This window comes from Salmo salar, chromosome 15, assembly GCF_965601325.2.
Source record: "Salmo salar chromosome 15, fSalSal1, whole genome shotgun sequence".
Classification (NCBI taxonomy): Eukaryota; Metazoa; Chordata; class Actinopteri; order Salmoniformes; family Salmonidae; genus Salmo; species Salmo salar.
The window spans coordinates 83,614,579-83,632,459 of NC_138305.1; the positions used below are offsets into that span (position 1 = coordinate 83,614,579).

A 17,881-nucleotide genomic window follows, 5' to 3' on the forward strand; every position below is an offset into this window, starting at 1 on the left:
CAATTAACTAGTCCAACGCTCTAACCACCTGCTTTATATTGCACTCCACGAGGTTACGCGAATGCATAAGAAGCCAAGGTAAGTTGCTAGCTAGCATTAAACTTATCTTATAAAAAACAATCAATCAATCATAATCACTAGTTAACTACACATGGTTGATGATATTACTAGTTTATCTAGCCTGTCCTGCGTTGCATATAATCGCTTAAGTACACATTGCTCCAACCATAAACATCAATGCCTTTCTTAAAATCAATACACAAGTGTATATTTTTAAACCTGCATATTTAGTTAATATTGCCTGCTAACATGAATTTATTTTAACTAGGGAAAATGTGTCACTTCTCTTGCAAACAGAGTCAGGGTATATGCTGCAGTTTGGGCCGCCTGGCTCGTTGCGAACTGTAAAGACTATTTCTTCCTAACAAAGACAGCCGACTTCGCCAAACGGGGATGATTTAACAAATGCGCATTTGCGAAAAAAGCACAATCGTTGCACGACTGTACCTAACCATAAACATCAATGCCTTTCTTAAAATCAATACACAGAAGTATATATTTTTAAACCTGCATATTTAGCTAAAAGAAATCCAGGTTAGCAGGCAATATTAACCAGGTGAAATTGTGTCATTTTGCGTTCATTGCACGCAGTCAGGGTATATGCAACAGTTTGGGCCGCCTGGCTCGTTGCGAACTAATTTGCCAGAATTTTACGTAATTATGACATAACATTGAGGGTTGTGCAATGTAACAGGAATAACGTTTTGTTTTTGAGACGATAGTTTCCGGATTCGACCATATTAATGACCTAAGGCTCGTGTTTCTGTGTGTTATTATGTTATAATTAAGTCTATGATTTGATAGAGCAGTCTGACTGAGCAGTGGTAGGCAGCAGCAGGCTCGTAAGCATTCATTCAAAATAGCACTTTCGTGCGTTTTGCCAGCAGCCCTTCGCAATGCATTGCACTGTTTATGACTTCAAGCCTGTCAACTCCCAAGATGAGGCTTGTGTAACCCATGTGAAATGGCTAGCTAGTTAGCCGGGTGCGCGCTAATAGCGTTTCAAACGTCGCTCGCTCTGAGACTTGGAGTAGTTGTTTCCCCTTCCTCTACATGGGTAACGCTGCTCCGAGGGTGGCTGTTGTCGATGTGTTCCTGGTTCAAGCCCAGGTAGGAGCGAAGAGAGGGACGGAAGTTATACTGTTACACTGGCAATACTAAAGTGCCTATAAGAACATCCAATAGTCAAAAGGTATATGAAATACAAATCGTATAGAGAGAAATAGTCCTATAATTCCTATAATAACTACAACCTAAAACATCTTACCTGGGAATATTGAGGACTCATGTTAAAAGGAACCACCAGCTTTCATATGTTCTCATGTTCTGAGCAAGTAACTTAAACGTTAGCTTTTAAACATGGCACATATTGCACTTTTACTTTCTTCTCCAACACTTTGTTTTTGCATTATTTACATTTTATTGATGTATTATATTAAGTTATAATAAGTGTTCATTCAGTATTGTTGTAATTGTCATTATTACAAATAAATAACAAAAAATGCCCCCCCCCCAAAAAAAAATTTGGGCCTCCAATAATCGGCATTGGTATCGGCGCTGAAAAATCATAATCGGTCGACCTCTAGCGAAGGCTGCTTTGTCTAAAGTGGAGGAGTCCTACCCTCACATCACACCCATTGGCTGTGCTGCTCATGCATTGAATCTGCTCCTCAAGGACATCATGGCACTGAAAACAATGGATAGACTCTACAAGAGAGCCAAGGAAATGGTTAGGTATGTGAAGGGTCATCAAGTTATAGCAGCAAGTGAGAAGAAAAAGAGCACCACATTGAATCTGCCCAGCAACACCCATTGGGGTGGTGTTGTCATCATGTTTGACAGTCTCCTGGAGATGAAGGAGTCTCTCCAAGAAATGGCCATATCACAGTCTGCCGATATGGACAGCCCCATCAAGAGGATCCCGCTGGATGATGTATCTTGGAAGAGATTGGTAAGCAGCCTAAAACTCCTGAAACCTATAGCAGTAGCCATTGCACGGATTGAGGGAGACAATGCCATCCTGTCTGATGTTCAGACTCTGCTTGCAGATGTAAGAGAAGAAATCCGTACTGCCCTGCCCACTTCAATGTTGCTCCAAGCAGAGGAAACTGCAATTCTGAATTACATCAAAAAGTTTGAAGACTTCTGCCTGAAGCCCATACACGCCGCAGCGTACATGTTGAACCCAAAGTATGCTGGCAAGAGCATACTGTCTGGTGCAGAGATCAACAAGGCCTATGCTGTCATCACTACGGTGTCTCGCCACCTTGGCCTGGATGACGGCAAGGTTCTTGGCAGTCTGGCAAAGTACACTTCCAAGCAAGGGCTTTGGGATGGAGATGCAATATGGCAGTCGTGCTAACATATGTCACGTCCTGACCATAGAGTGCTCTTATTTTCTATGGTAGAGTAGGTCAGGGTGTGACTGGGGGGGTTGATCTAGTTTATTTTTTCTATGTTGTGTTCTAGTTTATTTTTTCTATGTTGGGGGTTTTGTATGATTCCCAATTAGAGGCAGCTGGTCATCGTTGCCTCTAATTGGGGATCATATTTATGTAGTTGTTTTTCCCACCTGTGTTTGTGGGAGATTATTTTGAGTTAGTGCATGTTGCACCTCTGTCGTCACGGTTTGGGCTTTGTTTATAGTTTATTGTTTGTCTGGCTAAGTTTCACATTCAAATAAAAGATGTGGAACGATACTCTCGCTGCGCCTTGGTCTCCTTCAGACAAACGTGACAGAATCTCCCACCACCAAAGGACCAAGCAGTGTGCCCAGGAGGTGCAGGGATCCTGGGCCCGGGAGAAAAGGAAGTGGAGGACATTCTGGACCTGGGAGGAGGTAATGGCAGGGGACAAGACCCTGCCATGGAAGCAGGCGGAAACAGCGACAGAGGCGACGATACGATGAATTAGCATGGCAACCCGAGAGGCAGCTCCAAAAAAAACATTGCAGGGGGGGGGGGGGGCACACGGGGAGATTGGCGGAGTCAGGGTTGAGACCTGAGTCAACTCCCCGTGCTTACCGTGGGGAGCGTGTGACCAGTCAGGCACCATGTTATGGGGTGATGTGCACTGTATCCCAAGTGCGCATTCATAGCCCGGTGCGCTCTGTGCCTGCGCCCCGCATTTGCCGTGCTAGAGTGGGCGTTCAGCCAGGACGGATTGTGCCGGCTCAGCGCTCCTGGTCTCCAGTACGCCTCCTTGGTCCAGGATATCCTGCGCCAGCTCTACGCACTGTGTCGCCAGTGCGCCTTCACAGCCCAGTTCGTCCTGTGCCGGCGCCCCGCACTTGCCGGGCTAAAGTCAGCATCCAGCCAGGACGGGTTGTGCCAGCCCTACGCTCCAGACCTACAGTGCGCCTCCACAGCCCAGTATATCCTGAGTCAGCTCCGCCCACCCGGTCTCCAGTGCGTCTCTCCAGCCTGGTACGCCCTGTGCCTACTCCACGCACCCGGCCTCGAGTGTGTCTCCCCAGTCCGGTGAGACCTGTTCCGGCTCCACGTACGAAGCCTCCAGTGATGATCCATGGTCCGAAGCGTCCAGTGATGATCCATGGCCCGGAGCCTGTAGTGATGATCCATGGCCCGGAGCCTGTAGTGATGATCTATGGCACGAAGCCTGCAGCGATGGTCCAGAGCCTCCAGCGACAGTCCAGAGCCTTCAGCGTTGGTCCAGAGCCTTCAGCGACGGTCGGCGGTTCAGAGCCTCCACCGATGCTGGCGGATTCACAGGATGAGAGGGTTCTTCGTCCTGCACCTGAGCCGCCTCCAATGTTGGCGGATCCGCAGGATGAGAGGGTTCTTCGTCCTGCACCAGAGCCGCCACCAACACTAGACACCCCCCCCCCCCCCCAACCCTCCCTTTTGGTTTCAGGTTTTGCGGCCCGGAGTCCGCACCTTTGGGGGGGTGGGTACTGTCACATCCTGACCATAGAGTGCTCTTATTTTCTATGATAGAGTAGGTCAGGGTGTGACTGGGGGGTTTATCTAGTTTATTTTTTCTATGTTGGGGGTTTTGTATGATTCCCAATTAGAGGCAGCTGGTCATCATTGTCTCTAATTAGGGATCATATTTAAGTAGTTGTTTTTCCCACCTGTGTTTGTGGGAGATTATTTTGAGTTAGTGCATGTTGCACCTCTGTCGTCACGGTTTGTGTTTTGTTTAAAGTTTATTGTTTGTCTGGCTAAATTTCACATTCAAATAAAAGATGTGGAACGATACTCTCGCTGCGCCTTGGTCTCCTTCAGACGAACGTGACAACATATCTCATCAGCCACCTGGTAGAAGGGACTTTGTGGATCTGAGGCTCTTTCCCTTGTTGCCTCCATTATCCTCCAAATCCCACCAACATCAGCCGCCTCAGAGCGCAACTGGTCCTTGTTTGGGAACACACACACCAAAGCACGCAACAGGCTGACCAATACAAGGGTTGAAAAATTGGTGGCCATCCAGGAAAATTTGAGGCTTTTTGAGCCTGTCAACGAGCCATCCTCAACCAGGTTGGAAAGTGTCAGTGAAGATGAGGCCTCAGAGTCTGATGTTCAAGAGGTGGACATTGAGGAGGTCCAGGGAGAAGACATGGAAGCCTGAGAGGAAGACAACCAAAGACAACTGAAACACAACCCCGCCAAGCTGCACTGCTTCTTGACACAATGCTTGCTTAACCCGGAAGCCAGCCACACCAATATGTCTGAGGAAACACCGTACACCTGGCGACCGTGTCAGCATGCATTGCGTCCGGCCCGCCACAGGAGTCGCTAGAGCAATGGGACAAGGACAACCCGGCCGGCCAAACCCTCCCTTAACCAGGGACGACGCTGGGCCAATTGTGCGCCGCCTCGTGGGTCTCCTGGTCACAGTGCCTTAGACAACTGCGCCACTGAGGAGGCCCCTAAATTGATGGAATTGTTTTATTATGTTACTTAGATCGACGCACCGGCTCTAGGGGGTTTTAAGTGCCTTTGAACACAGTATGGTATTTAAAAAAATATGATTTAACTAGGTAAGTCAGTTAAGAACAAATTATTATTTACAATGACAGCCTACCCTGGTCAAACCCGGACAATGCTGGGTCAATTGTGCACCGCCCTATGGGACTCCCAATCACAGCCTGATGTGACACAGCCTGGATTCGAACCAGGGACGGTAGTTACACCTCTTGCACTGAGATGCAGTACCTTGACCGCTGCGCCACTCGGGAGCCCTGGTAATAAATGACAGGCGCACCGGTTTGAGTGTGTCAAGAACTGCAACGCTGCTGGGTTTTTCACTCTCAACCGTTTCCTGTGAGTATCAGGGATGGTCCACCACCCAAAGGACATCCAGCCAACTTGACACAACTGTGGGAAGCATTGGAGTCAACATGGGCCAGCATCCTTGTGGAATGCTTTTGACTCCTTGTAGAGTCTATGCCCCAATGAATTGAGGCTTTTCTGAGGGCAAAAGGTGGTGCAACTCAATATTAGGAAGGTTTTGTACACCCAGTGTATATCTTATTCATTATGATCTAAAAGGCAAAAGTGCTTCTAGATCAGCTCTTCTACACTGAGATGCTTTATGAACATGGGCCCTGAAGTCTGTAAAATTGGGAACAAGGACAAAGAACCAGATTGGGAACAAGGAACAAGGACCAGATTGTTAACTATAGTTTTATTGAGGCTCATTAATGAATACCACCGGTATTCAAATCCATTGAGTGTACACCAAACTGTTTTCAGTCTCTTCTTTAAAACTATCAAGTAGGAGTCCAAATTGTATCCACTTTTAATTGTATCCATTGCACTTCTCTCAATGTTGTAAATCAATGTTACGCGCATGGGTTCGATTCTACACTACGATTCATTAATTTAACCATTATCGCATCAATCTGGTTTCATTATTTTACCTTGGCTTAAAATGATACTTTGTTTAATCGACAAACATGCATGTTCGTCCAGTGGGTGTAATGTTGATTTCGCTGCTTTTCCATTTCCCTCTCTTTATTTCAGATTTTTTTACACTAGTTCCCCTCGCTCCGGCAGTCTCTACGGTGTGTAGTTGAGCAGATGAATCCGAGCCCAAACAATCCCACTGAGTATTATGGCAAAAACAAAAACACATGAAAAAACCTGTTGATGTGACATTTCGTTCCCTCTCACCTCAACGCACGCCAGTCACAATGGACCACTGCCGCTGTGTGGGGGTGCTGTGTTTCTAATCACCATGGTGATGTCTCTTTGCCTCCCAGGCTCCCTTGGGGGTGGGGGGTGGGCGGGGCAAGGGAGCCAGTTGTCAACCAAGCCCCAACCAACAACCAAAACTGAGGAGGGGTTGGGGGTGGGTAGATATTGCCAGAGAGATGCTCCTACAGGTATCTTAGTACTGATGTAACATCCTCAACACGTGCACGTGCACACACACAGCAGCCACACCTGCCCAATCCCAGTCCTGCTACCTGTTCCGTGCTCTCTTCACATTCCCAGTCAAGACAATAACAGCACGTCAACGGCACAATGTTGATTGAGGGGAGTTAAACTTACAGTAGGGGGAAGGCTTTGAATTTCACTCCTAACCTTTAAAAGGGCAAAAAATAGAACAAAATGGTGCAGGTTCACGAGCAACTAGGCTGAGAACATCTGTGTGTGGGTAAATCATCTTTACGTGACAGAGAGACGCAGAGATGTCATTACTCTGGAACAAGACAAAAGGGCACCTCTCATTCTTAGCCCATCGGATCATTTTTCATTTGCTTGTTTGATTGTTACCCTCCCTGCCTGTTCATTCTCCAACAGACCAACTAAACTCTCAACTCTACTGCCTCACAGATATGTGACAGAAAGACAAAGCACTTTAACCAAACATGAACACTAACATTATAATTTAGCTCCAAACTAATTAGAGGTGTAGAATAAACAATTCATGTGATACGATAATTCCAAAGTTTAGCTAGTTTGATATTGACAGTTTTGCTCATATACCTGGTGCTTTCGTCCAGTGACTGCATACAATAAGGAGATTTATTAAGCTCAGCACTTCCAAAGCTTCAGTCGGCTCAAGTAGTTGCTATAAGTTGGTGCTAAAAGAGAATTACGTGAACTGGGATGGTTATAACATGGTTCAACATAAGCCTGTCATGTTATGTCATCAGATGTCTGATTCATTTAACTGATGAATGACAACACAGATTACACAGTATGTTGTGCACGTGCACTGCCTTGAATTTGGGGGGGGGGGGGGGTATAAAACAATATCCGGAATTCAAGGCTCACCTTGTGTCTATACACTAAACAAATGCAGCAATTGGACACTCCAAGTGGTTGGCAATCTGTCTAATGAGTTAATTTGCCACCGATTTAGCCAACACATTTTACTGCTCACCTTTTGGACCACGCTCAAATAACAGCTTGGCATAAGCATGTAGTTGCTGCCACTTCTTTAAAGCCCTTTAAGAAGTCACATGGTTTGCTTCTTTTTTTTCTTTAACGAGACAATCTGGGATTGGTACATCCATTTCAACGTTTAAATGAATGACTACAGACATTGACTCTTGAAGAATAGAACTTATAAATGCTTCATGAGTTCAGTTCAACTGTCTTACCCCATCAGAACCCAAAATATAGGCTAAGCTTGTTTTACTCCATTGCTTGTAAACAATGTTATTGTAAACATTATATAGTTATATTGTTTTTTAATTTTATTGTTAAAACAATCATTTTGATCACATGGATGGTACTTGCATCCATAGCTCTGACTATGAATTAGAAATTGGTTACATTGCTGTGTACCCCAAAATAATGGAGGGGTGGCCGCTTTGCTGTTGTTGTTTGAATCCCAGATTTCACCTTTAACATATCTCAAATGCAACATCATATGTAACATCTGGTATAAGAATATAGATATTCACCTATTACAGAATAAAGTTACATTCAAAGTACATATACATATCCAACAGAAGTGACCTCAATATCTATATGATTAACAGGTAATGCAATTGATTGGTTGGGAAAACAGCCAAGACAAATCTTCTAAACCAATTGATTTAAATCTGATACGGGACTGTTTACTACATGGTTGCTAGTTAAGATCATCGCCTGCCACCGCGTTAATCAGCTCCAGGTCGTACATCAGTCAGAAAGGCAGGTGACATTTTACGAATGCTTTATAAGTTGTTTGAACCTAACGTCTTATAAAAAGTTTATCATATGTTATGTTTATGTGTCATTATGAGATGATTATAAGACATAAGGGCATACATTATAAATGATGCAATGCCTTATAACTGCATCATAATGCATTATACCGGCAGTTCTTAAGATAAGTGTTACTCAAAGGCACAGGCTCGAAAGAAGGACCTTAATGACACCTTTCTCCTTGAGCATCTATGCTTAACTCTCTTCCTCCTTTTCCCCTCCCCTGTCCCAAAGCAGCCAGCTGGGAACAGTGTGCATGTGCTGACGTCCCCACTAACCTTGGCCAGTGTTAGGATTACCGTGCATTTACACTCAATGCTCCTTCTTTCCTTAAGACTTATTAAGAATGATAATGAGCTCGGAAAGGGGCAGCATGTCCCTTTCTCGGTCTTGTGAGCTCTCTTCCTCATCGCTCTCTTTTTTTCTAACCTGCATCCTCTGCCTCTCTCTCTCTCACCCCTGCATCCTCCATCTTTCCCTCTCTCCACTTCTCTCTCCCTCTCTCCTCTGTATTGAAAGGGCCTAGAACAAATTACCAAAAAGGCCATTACCATCTATGAACTGAAGGATTTAATCGATAGTTATTTCATGCCTTCAAAATCAACCCTATATTACTGTTGTCTGTGTGATTTGTTTATTTTGCCCGGGAAAATTCCTTCACTCGAAGAGGGAAAGATTGCTCGGGATGCAATTCACCTTGAGCCTCTATTATAATGGATTTCTCTACTGGTTGATCAAGCATGCAAAAAGGACATTTCCCCAGCACTAAAATAAAAACAATAATGATGATTAAAAACACAAGCACTATTTGCACTTGTACTACTGTATGTGTCGAGGGTAGATTTTACAAGTCGAGACCGAATGGACGTTGTTGTGTGGTGTGAATTTGGATACAAAATCATTTCATGGGGCAATTGAGGGAGTTCGAGTGTGAGAAAACAATAGTATTAGCTCTTGAGCCCTGTCAAATTGCAGCCTGAGATTATTGACATTTGTTTTGACATCAAAGACCTGCAGGTCCAGAGTCAAGGTCAAAATGAAAAGGAACACACACCAGACCTGGGTTCAAATACTATTTGAAATAATCTTAAATACTTGAGCTGAGCTTGACTGAGCTTGTCTGGCACAATGGAACCAATAGAGTAGTTGCAAAAGTGCAAACCCTGCCCATCTGGTACTGCAGGAATGCTAAAGCATTCTACAAATGCTAAAACATTGAAAGATTTAAAATAGTATTTGAACCACAGGTCAGACACACAGAGTTCATTCTGCATAACCTTGACAGATACTTACTTGAGAATACATTTTTTACATTTAAAACTCGGACAAAACAGAGATGCTAGTTCTAGGTCCCAAGAAACAAAGAGATCTGTTGTTTGATGTGACGTCTCAAATAAAACTGAAGAACCTCAGCGTTACTCTGGACCCTGATCTCTCTTTTGACAAACATATCAAAAGTATATGAAGAGCAGCTTTTCTCCATATTTGTAACATTGCAAAAATCTGAAATGTTTTGTGCAAAAGAAAAAAAACAAGATTAGTCTATTGCAATGCTCTTCTCTCCGGCTACCCGGATAAAGCAGCAAATAAACTTCAGCTAGTGCTAAACACGGCTGCTAGAATCTTGACTAGAACCTCAAAATTTGATCATATTACTCCAGTGCTAGCCTCTTACTCCATTGCTACACAGGCTTCCTGTTAAGACTATAGCTGATTTCAAGGTTTTACTGCTAACCTACAAAGCATTACTTGGACTTGCTCCTACCGACCTCTCTCCGATTTGGTCCTGCCATACATAACAACACGTATGCTACGTTTACAAGATGCAGGCCTCCTTATTGTTCCTAGAATTTCTAAGCAAACAGCTGGAGGCAAGGCTTTCTCCAATCCATTTTTGTGAAATGGTCTGGAATGGTCTGCCAATCCATGTGAGAGACGCAGACTCTGTCTCTACCTTTAAGTCTTTACTGAAGACTCATCTCTTCAGTAGGTCCTATGATTGAGTATAGTCTGGCTCAGGGGTGTGAAGGTGAACTGCAAGGCACTGGAGTGAAGAACCACCCTTGCCGTCTCTGTCTGGCCGGCTCCCCTCTTCTCCATTGGGATTCTCTGCTTCTGACCCTATTAAGAGGGCTGAGTCACTGGCTTGCTAGTGCTCTCCCATGCCGTCCCTAGGAGGGGTATATCACTTCGTGCCAGGATTTTTTCACTATACTCGACTTGAGTGGGTTGAGTCACTGACGTGATTTTGCTGTCCGGTTTTGCACCTGCTCGGGCTTGTGTGGTAGGGGAGATTTTGTGGGCTATACTCCGCCTTATCCATTTGGTGGTGTGGGGGCTGTGCTTTGGCAAAGTGGGTGGGTTTATATCCTGCCTGGTTGGCCCTGTCCGGGGGTATCGTCGGACGGGGCAACAGTGTCCCCTGACCCCTCCATGTCTCAGTCTCCAGTATCTATACTGCAATAGTCTATGTGCTGGGAGGGCTAGGGTCAGTTTGTTTTATCTGGTGTAATTCCTGTGTGAACTTAAGTTTGCTCCCTCTAATTCTCCCATCTCTCTCCTGCCCTCTCTCTCTCCCCTCCTGGAGGACCTGAGCCTTAGGATAATGCCTCAGGACTACCTGGCCGGACGACTTCTGGCTGTACCCATCCCCAGTCCACCTGATCATGCTGCTGATCCAGTTTCTGCTGTTCTGCCTGCGGCTATGGAACTCTGACCTGTTCACCGGATGTGCTACCTTGTCACAGACCGGCTGTTTTGACCCTCTCTCTCCCTCTACCGCACCTGCTGTCTTGACCACTGAATGCTCGCCTATGAAAAGCCAACTGACATATACTCCTGAGATGCTGACCTGTTGCACCCTCTATAACCACTGTGATTATTATTTGACCCTGCCAGTCATCAAGGAACTTTTGAACATCTTGAAGAACGATCTGGCCTTAATGGCCATGTACTCTTATAATATCCATCGGGCACAGCCAGAAGAGGACTGGCCACCCCTCAGAGGCTCGTTCCTCTCTAGGTTTCTTCCTAGGTTTTTCCTAGGCACCGAGCTTCTACATCTGCATTGCTTGCTCTTTGCGGTTTTACGCTGGGTTCTGTATAAGCACTTTGTGACATCTGCTGAGATAAAAAGGGCTTTATAAATACATTTGATTGATTGAATTAGACACCTGAATGTTTCTCTGACTGATAGGTCTACAGAATATGTATAGGTTGGGGGTACAAGTCAATTCTTCCTGTGTCGGCATGGTGCGATCTCACCAAGAGGCCTGATGTATTACACCCATACACCAACAATTGAAGTTACATTACTTAAAATGGTATGTATGTTACTGTACTGTTTTAGTCCTTCCTTCTTTCTGTTCACCTGTCCTTCACTTTTTCACACAATCAACGAAAAAAGGGGGTACATTTGGAGAAAGTAGAGAAAGAAGAAAAGTCTCTGTGTGTGTGTCTCTCTCGCTCTCTCTCTCTCTCTCTGTGGGGTCTCTCTGATGCTCTGGGGGTAAGTTTCTCCTAGGTAAAGAACTAGGATCAGCTTCCTCTCCCCCATTAGTGAGGAAAATGCTAAACTGACCCAAGATCAGCATCAAGCCTAATTTCAACCTACTCTTCTCTCTAACTCCTGAACACTTTACTGTACTGCAACTTCTGTTGATCATGTGAAGCACACTAAGCCCGTACCACTCCACATCACACAGTTTTGTCAACAATTACAGGTGCACCATCGAACCACTAAACTGCATAAACTTCCTTTGGAGTTTCAAACTATGCCATTGTAAGAAGCTGATGCACCTTACCTTTTTACCTGGCTAGAGCTTAAATGTAAGAGCTTAAATGTAATCATTTAAGACAAAACTTACTATATAATATTCCTCAACATGTGCTTAATAAACTGTTTGACTGAAATATGTCGGTAACAAGGATATTGAAGTGCCTTCCCTAGCTTCATAACAAATTGGCCTACATCATCTAAACTCATCTGTTGTGTTAGTATGGGAGATAAATAAGGAATAAACATATTGCATTTACAGTACTGGTCCATAGTGAAGCTTGATACGCACAATGAAACCATACCTATACACATACACATATGGCATGTGTATAAAACACACAGAATAAAATATAAAACGAACATCCCCAATGCTTGATGAGAAGGAAAAAAAGTTTCATGTTTACCTTGTGCGCTGATACCACTGGCATTTTTAATATGTGAGATGGCTTCCCTTGAATGATCTGTTTAACCAAAGACAGGGGAGAAGAAAAAAAAGAGGGTAATTAATTACTTATGGGAGCCTTGCACGCGAAAGACAATTAACCTGCCTGGTCGCCATGGATATGACATATTTGCCCTGAAAACAACACAATAATTAGCAAAGGAGAAAGATCCGGCGAGAATATGAGAACTCTTGGGTTTAAGGTACCAGTGATCTTTTCTCTCGTCTCTCTGTATGGGGATCATTTACACGTAACATACACACTGGCATATGCAAAGATATCATTGAAACAATGCTTTGAAAATGAGGTAAAGACTTAAGGTAAAGACAGTATTATACACCATATTCCTTGGCTTATTGTACTGATCAGTTCATTGATATTTGAGCAACAAATATGAACAAGAAGCATATTCCAAATGAAGTATCATAAGTGATTCTGTATGGCTGAGTTGGTAGAACATGGTGCTTGCAAAGCCAAGATTGTGGGTTCAATTCCCAGGACCGCCCATACATAAAATGAATGCATGCATGATTAAGTCACTTCAGATAAAAGTGTCTGCTAAATGGCATATATTTGAATGTAAAAGAAACTTACTAACTATAAGATGAGAAATTGTGCTTATTCTACCCATACAAGTATAATGAACCTCCTCTTTCAGGGTTGAATACCACTATGTGTGTGTGTGTGTGTGTGTGTGTGTGTGTGTGTGTGTGTGTGTGTGTGTGTGTGTGTGTGTGTGTGTGTCAGGTGCCACTTCAACAACTTAATAAGGCAAAGGGTGAGATAGGTGTGCCTATGAGTTGGCAATACGATGTGAGGCTTTGTTGTTTTTTTGCCTACAAAGTCAAACAAAAAATGCAGACACATAATGGCAACATTGTAGGCTAATTATTATACAATGGGGTGGATAAGATAAGACAACCCTCATCAAATGCATGCTTAACTTCGGCATTTTGTTGCATTGCCATTGAATATGTAATGCTATTCCATGCATTGTTGCTAGGCCTAGGCCTACTAGTTTGATAAATACAGTAGCCCTGGAGGTCCGCCCACCAGACAGCATATGAACGCGTCATAAGCCATGAAAAAAATATATAGGAAATTAGCAACATTTTCTCTCAACCTTATGGCAAAATGTTTAAAATAGCATGAGATTAGCTATAAAACTGCACATTCTTCCCTATGCCCCATGGCAAAAAAAGTATTCATATATATGGGGGGGAGTGGGGGTGCTCGAACATGCGAGGACCCCGCGAAACTGCGCTATGCCACTGATCCTGTGTTATTTTCTTGTTGGTTGACCTATAATGCAAAATAATGAAGAAGCCATCTCTGTTGTATATTTTGGCAGTGCGATAGAGATGGCGTAAATAAACAGTCACAAGAAAGTTAACTTGGCAATTGATTGGTGGGCTACATTGTTATGTTTTAGTCTTCCCGAAAGTTTGGAATTTTACAGCGGTCTGTTTAAAGTTTTGGTGAGAGCCCAGCTCGACACTGTCAAAAGCACAGCAGCCTACCTATGAGTCGCTCGACTGCTCCTGTCCGCAAGCTTGCGCGCTGAGCTAGGGGCTACACTGTAGAAGCAAGCTGTTCGCCGTTCAACCATTCGTCTGCTAAAGGTATCATTTTGAGAGTATTTTCATGCCGAATGGCAGGTATCCTACCGGCGTCAAAGCCAGCGACGCCGAAAAGAGTAGGCTACTTTGATGTTGCTCAGCGTTGTAAGTGATATCTTTGGAAATGCGAAAATAGTGAGGTGAAAATGAAAACTCTTACCTGTAGGCTACTTCGCTGTCTTTCGGTGACTTTCCAATTCCAACTAAGGGGTATGTGTGTTTAGGGTGGACTGTGAGAGAGCATGCTTGATCAAAGTTGGCACCTTTTTTCAGTTTTTCTTGTTTTATTGTTGCATTTTCCAATTTCTTACATGGGGCGAGTTGCCCGGAAGATCTGCCCTGGAGACCGGCTCGAAGTGGGAAGAGGAGTCCTTAATTGAATTTCTCGGTAAGCAATTGTCGGTTGGAAAAGCTGGAACGGAATCCTGATGTCATTCTCTATTTCAACCTGACAGGCTTTACAAATCATAGTTGTCGCTCTAGTGTAGTAAACTGTACTTCAAGAAAAGGGACACATTAAAACTTTAATGCTTATTTGCTACATCAATTTCTGGACTTATACATTTATGATATATATTAATTCTTGAAAAATATAGGCCTAACTTATAATGTGCCTTAAGAAAGTATTCACACCACTTTACTTTTTCTACATTTTGTTGTGTTACAGCCTGCATTTAAAATTTGAGATGTTGTGTCACTGATCTACACACAATATTCCACAATGTTAAAGTGGAATTTTGTTTGTAGAATTTTTAAATTATAAAAAAATGTAAGCTGTCCCTTTGTTATGGCAAGCCTAAATAAGTTCAAGAGTAAAAATGTGCTTTTAGAAAATCACATAATAAGTTGCATGTAGTGGTTAACATGATTTTTTAATGACTACCCCATCTCTGTACATCACACATACAGTTATCTATAAGGTCCCTCAATCGAGTAGTGGATTTCAAGAACAGATTCAACCACAAAGACCTTGGAGGTTTTTCAATGCCTCGCAAAGAAGGGCATCGATTAGTAGACGTGTGAAAAAAAGGCAGAAGTTGAATATCCCTTTGAGCATGGTGAAGTTATTAATTACACTTTGAATGGTGTATCAATACACCCAGTCACTACAAAGATAGAGGCGTCCTTCCTAACTCAGTTGGCGGAGAGGAAGGAAACTGCTCAGGGATTTCACCATGAGGCCAATGTTGATTTTAAAACGGTTACAGAGTTTAATGGTTGTGATATGATAAAAATGAGGGGGATCAAGAACATTGTAGTTACTCCACAAAACTAACCTAAATGACAGAGTGAAAATATTCCAAAACATGCATCCTGTTTGCAACCAACACAACACATCATTGAGTACCACTTCATATTTTTAAGCATGGTGGTGGCTGCATAATTTTATGGGAATGCAAGGACTAAGGATTTTTTTTAGGATAAAAAGAAACAGAATACAGCTATAAGCACAGGCAGAATCCTAAAGGAAAACCTGGTTCAGTCTGCTTTCCAACAGACAGTGGGAGACAAAATCACCTTTTGGCAGGAAAATAACCTAAAACACAAGGCCAAATCTACACTGGAGTTGCTTACCAAAACAACTTTGAATGTTCCTGAGTGGTCTAGTTACAGTTTTGACTTACAGTACCGGTCAAAAGTTTGGACACACCTACTCATTCAAGGGTTTTTCTTTATTTTTACTATTTTCTACATTGTAGAATAATAGTGAAGACATCAAAACTATGAAATAACACATGTGGAATCATGAAGTAACCAAAAAAGTGTTAAACAAATAAAATGATATTTGAGATTCTTCAAAGTAGCCACCCTTTGCCTTGATGACAGCTTTGCACACTCTTGGCATTCTCTCAACCAGCTTCATGAAGTACCTGGAATGCATTTCAATTAACAGGTGTGCCTTGTTAAAAGTTAATTTGTGGAATTTCTTTCCTTAATGCATTTGAGCCAATCAGTTGTGTTGTGACAAGTTGGGTGGGGGGGTATACAGAAGATAGCCCTATTTGGTAAAATACCAAGTCCATATTATGGCAAGAACAGCTCAAATAAGCAAAGAGAAACAACAGTCCATCATTACTTTAAGACAAGAAGGTCAGTCAATCCGGAAAATCTTAAGAACATTGAACGTTTCTTCAAATGCAGTCGCAAAACCATCAAGCGATATGATGAAACTGACTCTCATGAGGACTGCCACAGGAAAGGAAGACCCAGAGTTACCTTTGCTGCAGAGGATACGTTTATTAGAGGTAACTGCACCTCAGATTGCATCCCAAATAAACGCTTCACAGAATTCAAGTAACAGACACATCTCAACATCAACTGTTCACTGGAGACTGCGTGAATCAGGCCTTCATGGTCGAATTTCTGCAAAGAAACCACTACTAAAGGACACCAATAAGAAGAAGAGAATTGAAACAGGAGCAATGGACATTAGACAGGTGGACATCTGTCCTTTGGTCTGCGTCCAAATTTGAGATTTTTGGTTCCAACCGCTGTGTCTTTGTGAGTCGCAGAGTAGTTGAACGGATGATCTCCGCATGTGTGGATCCCACCATGAAGCATGGAGAAGGAGGTGTGAGGGTGTGGGGGTGCTTTGTTGGTGACACTGTTTGTGATTTATTTAGATTTTAAGGCACACTTAACCAGCATGGCTACCACAGCATTCTGCAGCGATACGCCATCCCATCTAGTTTGCGCTTAGTGGGACTGTCATTTGTTTTCAACAGGACAATGACCCAACACACCTTCAGGCTGTGTAAGGGCTATTTGACCAAGAAGGAGAGTGATTTAGTGCTGCGTCAGATGACCTGGCCTCCACAATCACCCAACCTCAACCCAATTGAGATGGTTTGGGATGAGTTGGACCGCAGGTGAAGGAAAAACATCCTACAAGTACTCAGCATATGTGGGAAATCCTTCAAGACTGTTGGAAAAGCATTCCAGGTGAAGCTGGTTGAGAGAATGCCAACTGTGTGCAAAGCTGTCATCAAGTAAAAGGGTGGCTATTTGAATAATCTCAAATATAAAATATATTTTGATTTGTTTAACACTTTTTTGGTTACTACATGATTCCATATGTGTTATTTCATAGTTTTGATGTCTTCACTATTATTCTACAATGTAGAAAATAGTAAAAATAAAGAGTAGGTAGGTGTGTCCAAACCTTTGACTGGTACTGTAATTCAAAACTGTAACTAGACCACTCAGGAACATTCAATGTTGTCTTGGTAAGCAACTCCAGTGTAGATTTTATTCTTGTGTTTTGGTTATTTTCATGTTCAAAGGTGATTTTGTCTCCCACTGTCTGTTGGAAAGCAGACTGAACAAACTTTTGACTGGTACTGTATATTGTCTTGAAAATCTATGGCAAGACTTGAAAATGGTTGTCTAGCAATTATCAACAATCAACTTGACAGAGCTTGAAGAATTTTCAAAATTATTATGGGCAAATATTGTACAATCCAGGTGTGCAAAGCTCTTAGATTTACCCCAAAAAACTCACAGCTGTAATCGCTGCCAAATGTGCTTCTACAAAGTATTGGGGGTGTGAATACTTATGTAAATTAGATATTTCTGTATTTAATTTTCAATAAATGTGCAAAAATGTCTAAAAACATGTTTTCTCTTCATTATGGGGTATTGTGTGTAGATGGGTGATGAAAAAAATCTTTAATCCATTTTGAATTCATGCTGTAACACCACAAAATGTAGAATAAGTCAAGGTGTATGAATACTTTCTGAAGGCACTGTAAATGCCTCATGAGCTTAGTTCAACTGTCGGACCCCATCAAAACCCCAAATATGTAAATGTAA

At 42.9% G+C, this 17,881-nt stretch overlaps 1 protein-coding gene across 1 annotated transcript in view; it reads right to left on the reverse strand.

Moving 5' to 3' along the window:
* The window catches only part of casz1 (castor zinc finger 1), a 264,622-nt gene extending 250,203 nt beyond the window's left edge, over positions 1 to 14,419 (reverse strand). Inside the window, exons 1-2 of the mRNA XM_082962093.1 lie at positions 14,229 to 14,419; positions 12,411 to 12,467 (exon numbers count right to left, since the gene is read on the reverse strand). The gene's annotated coding sequence lies outside the window, so the exon portion shown is untranslated. The remainder of the gene's footprint in view (positions 1 to 12,410; positions 12,468 to 14,228) is intronic.
* Positions 14,420 to 17,881: the final 3,462 nt, after the last annotated feature.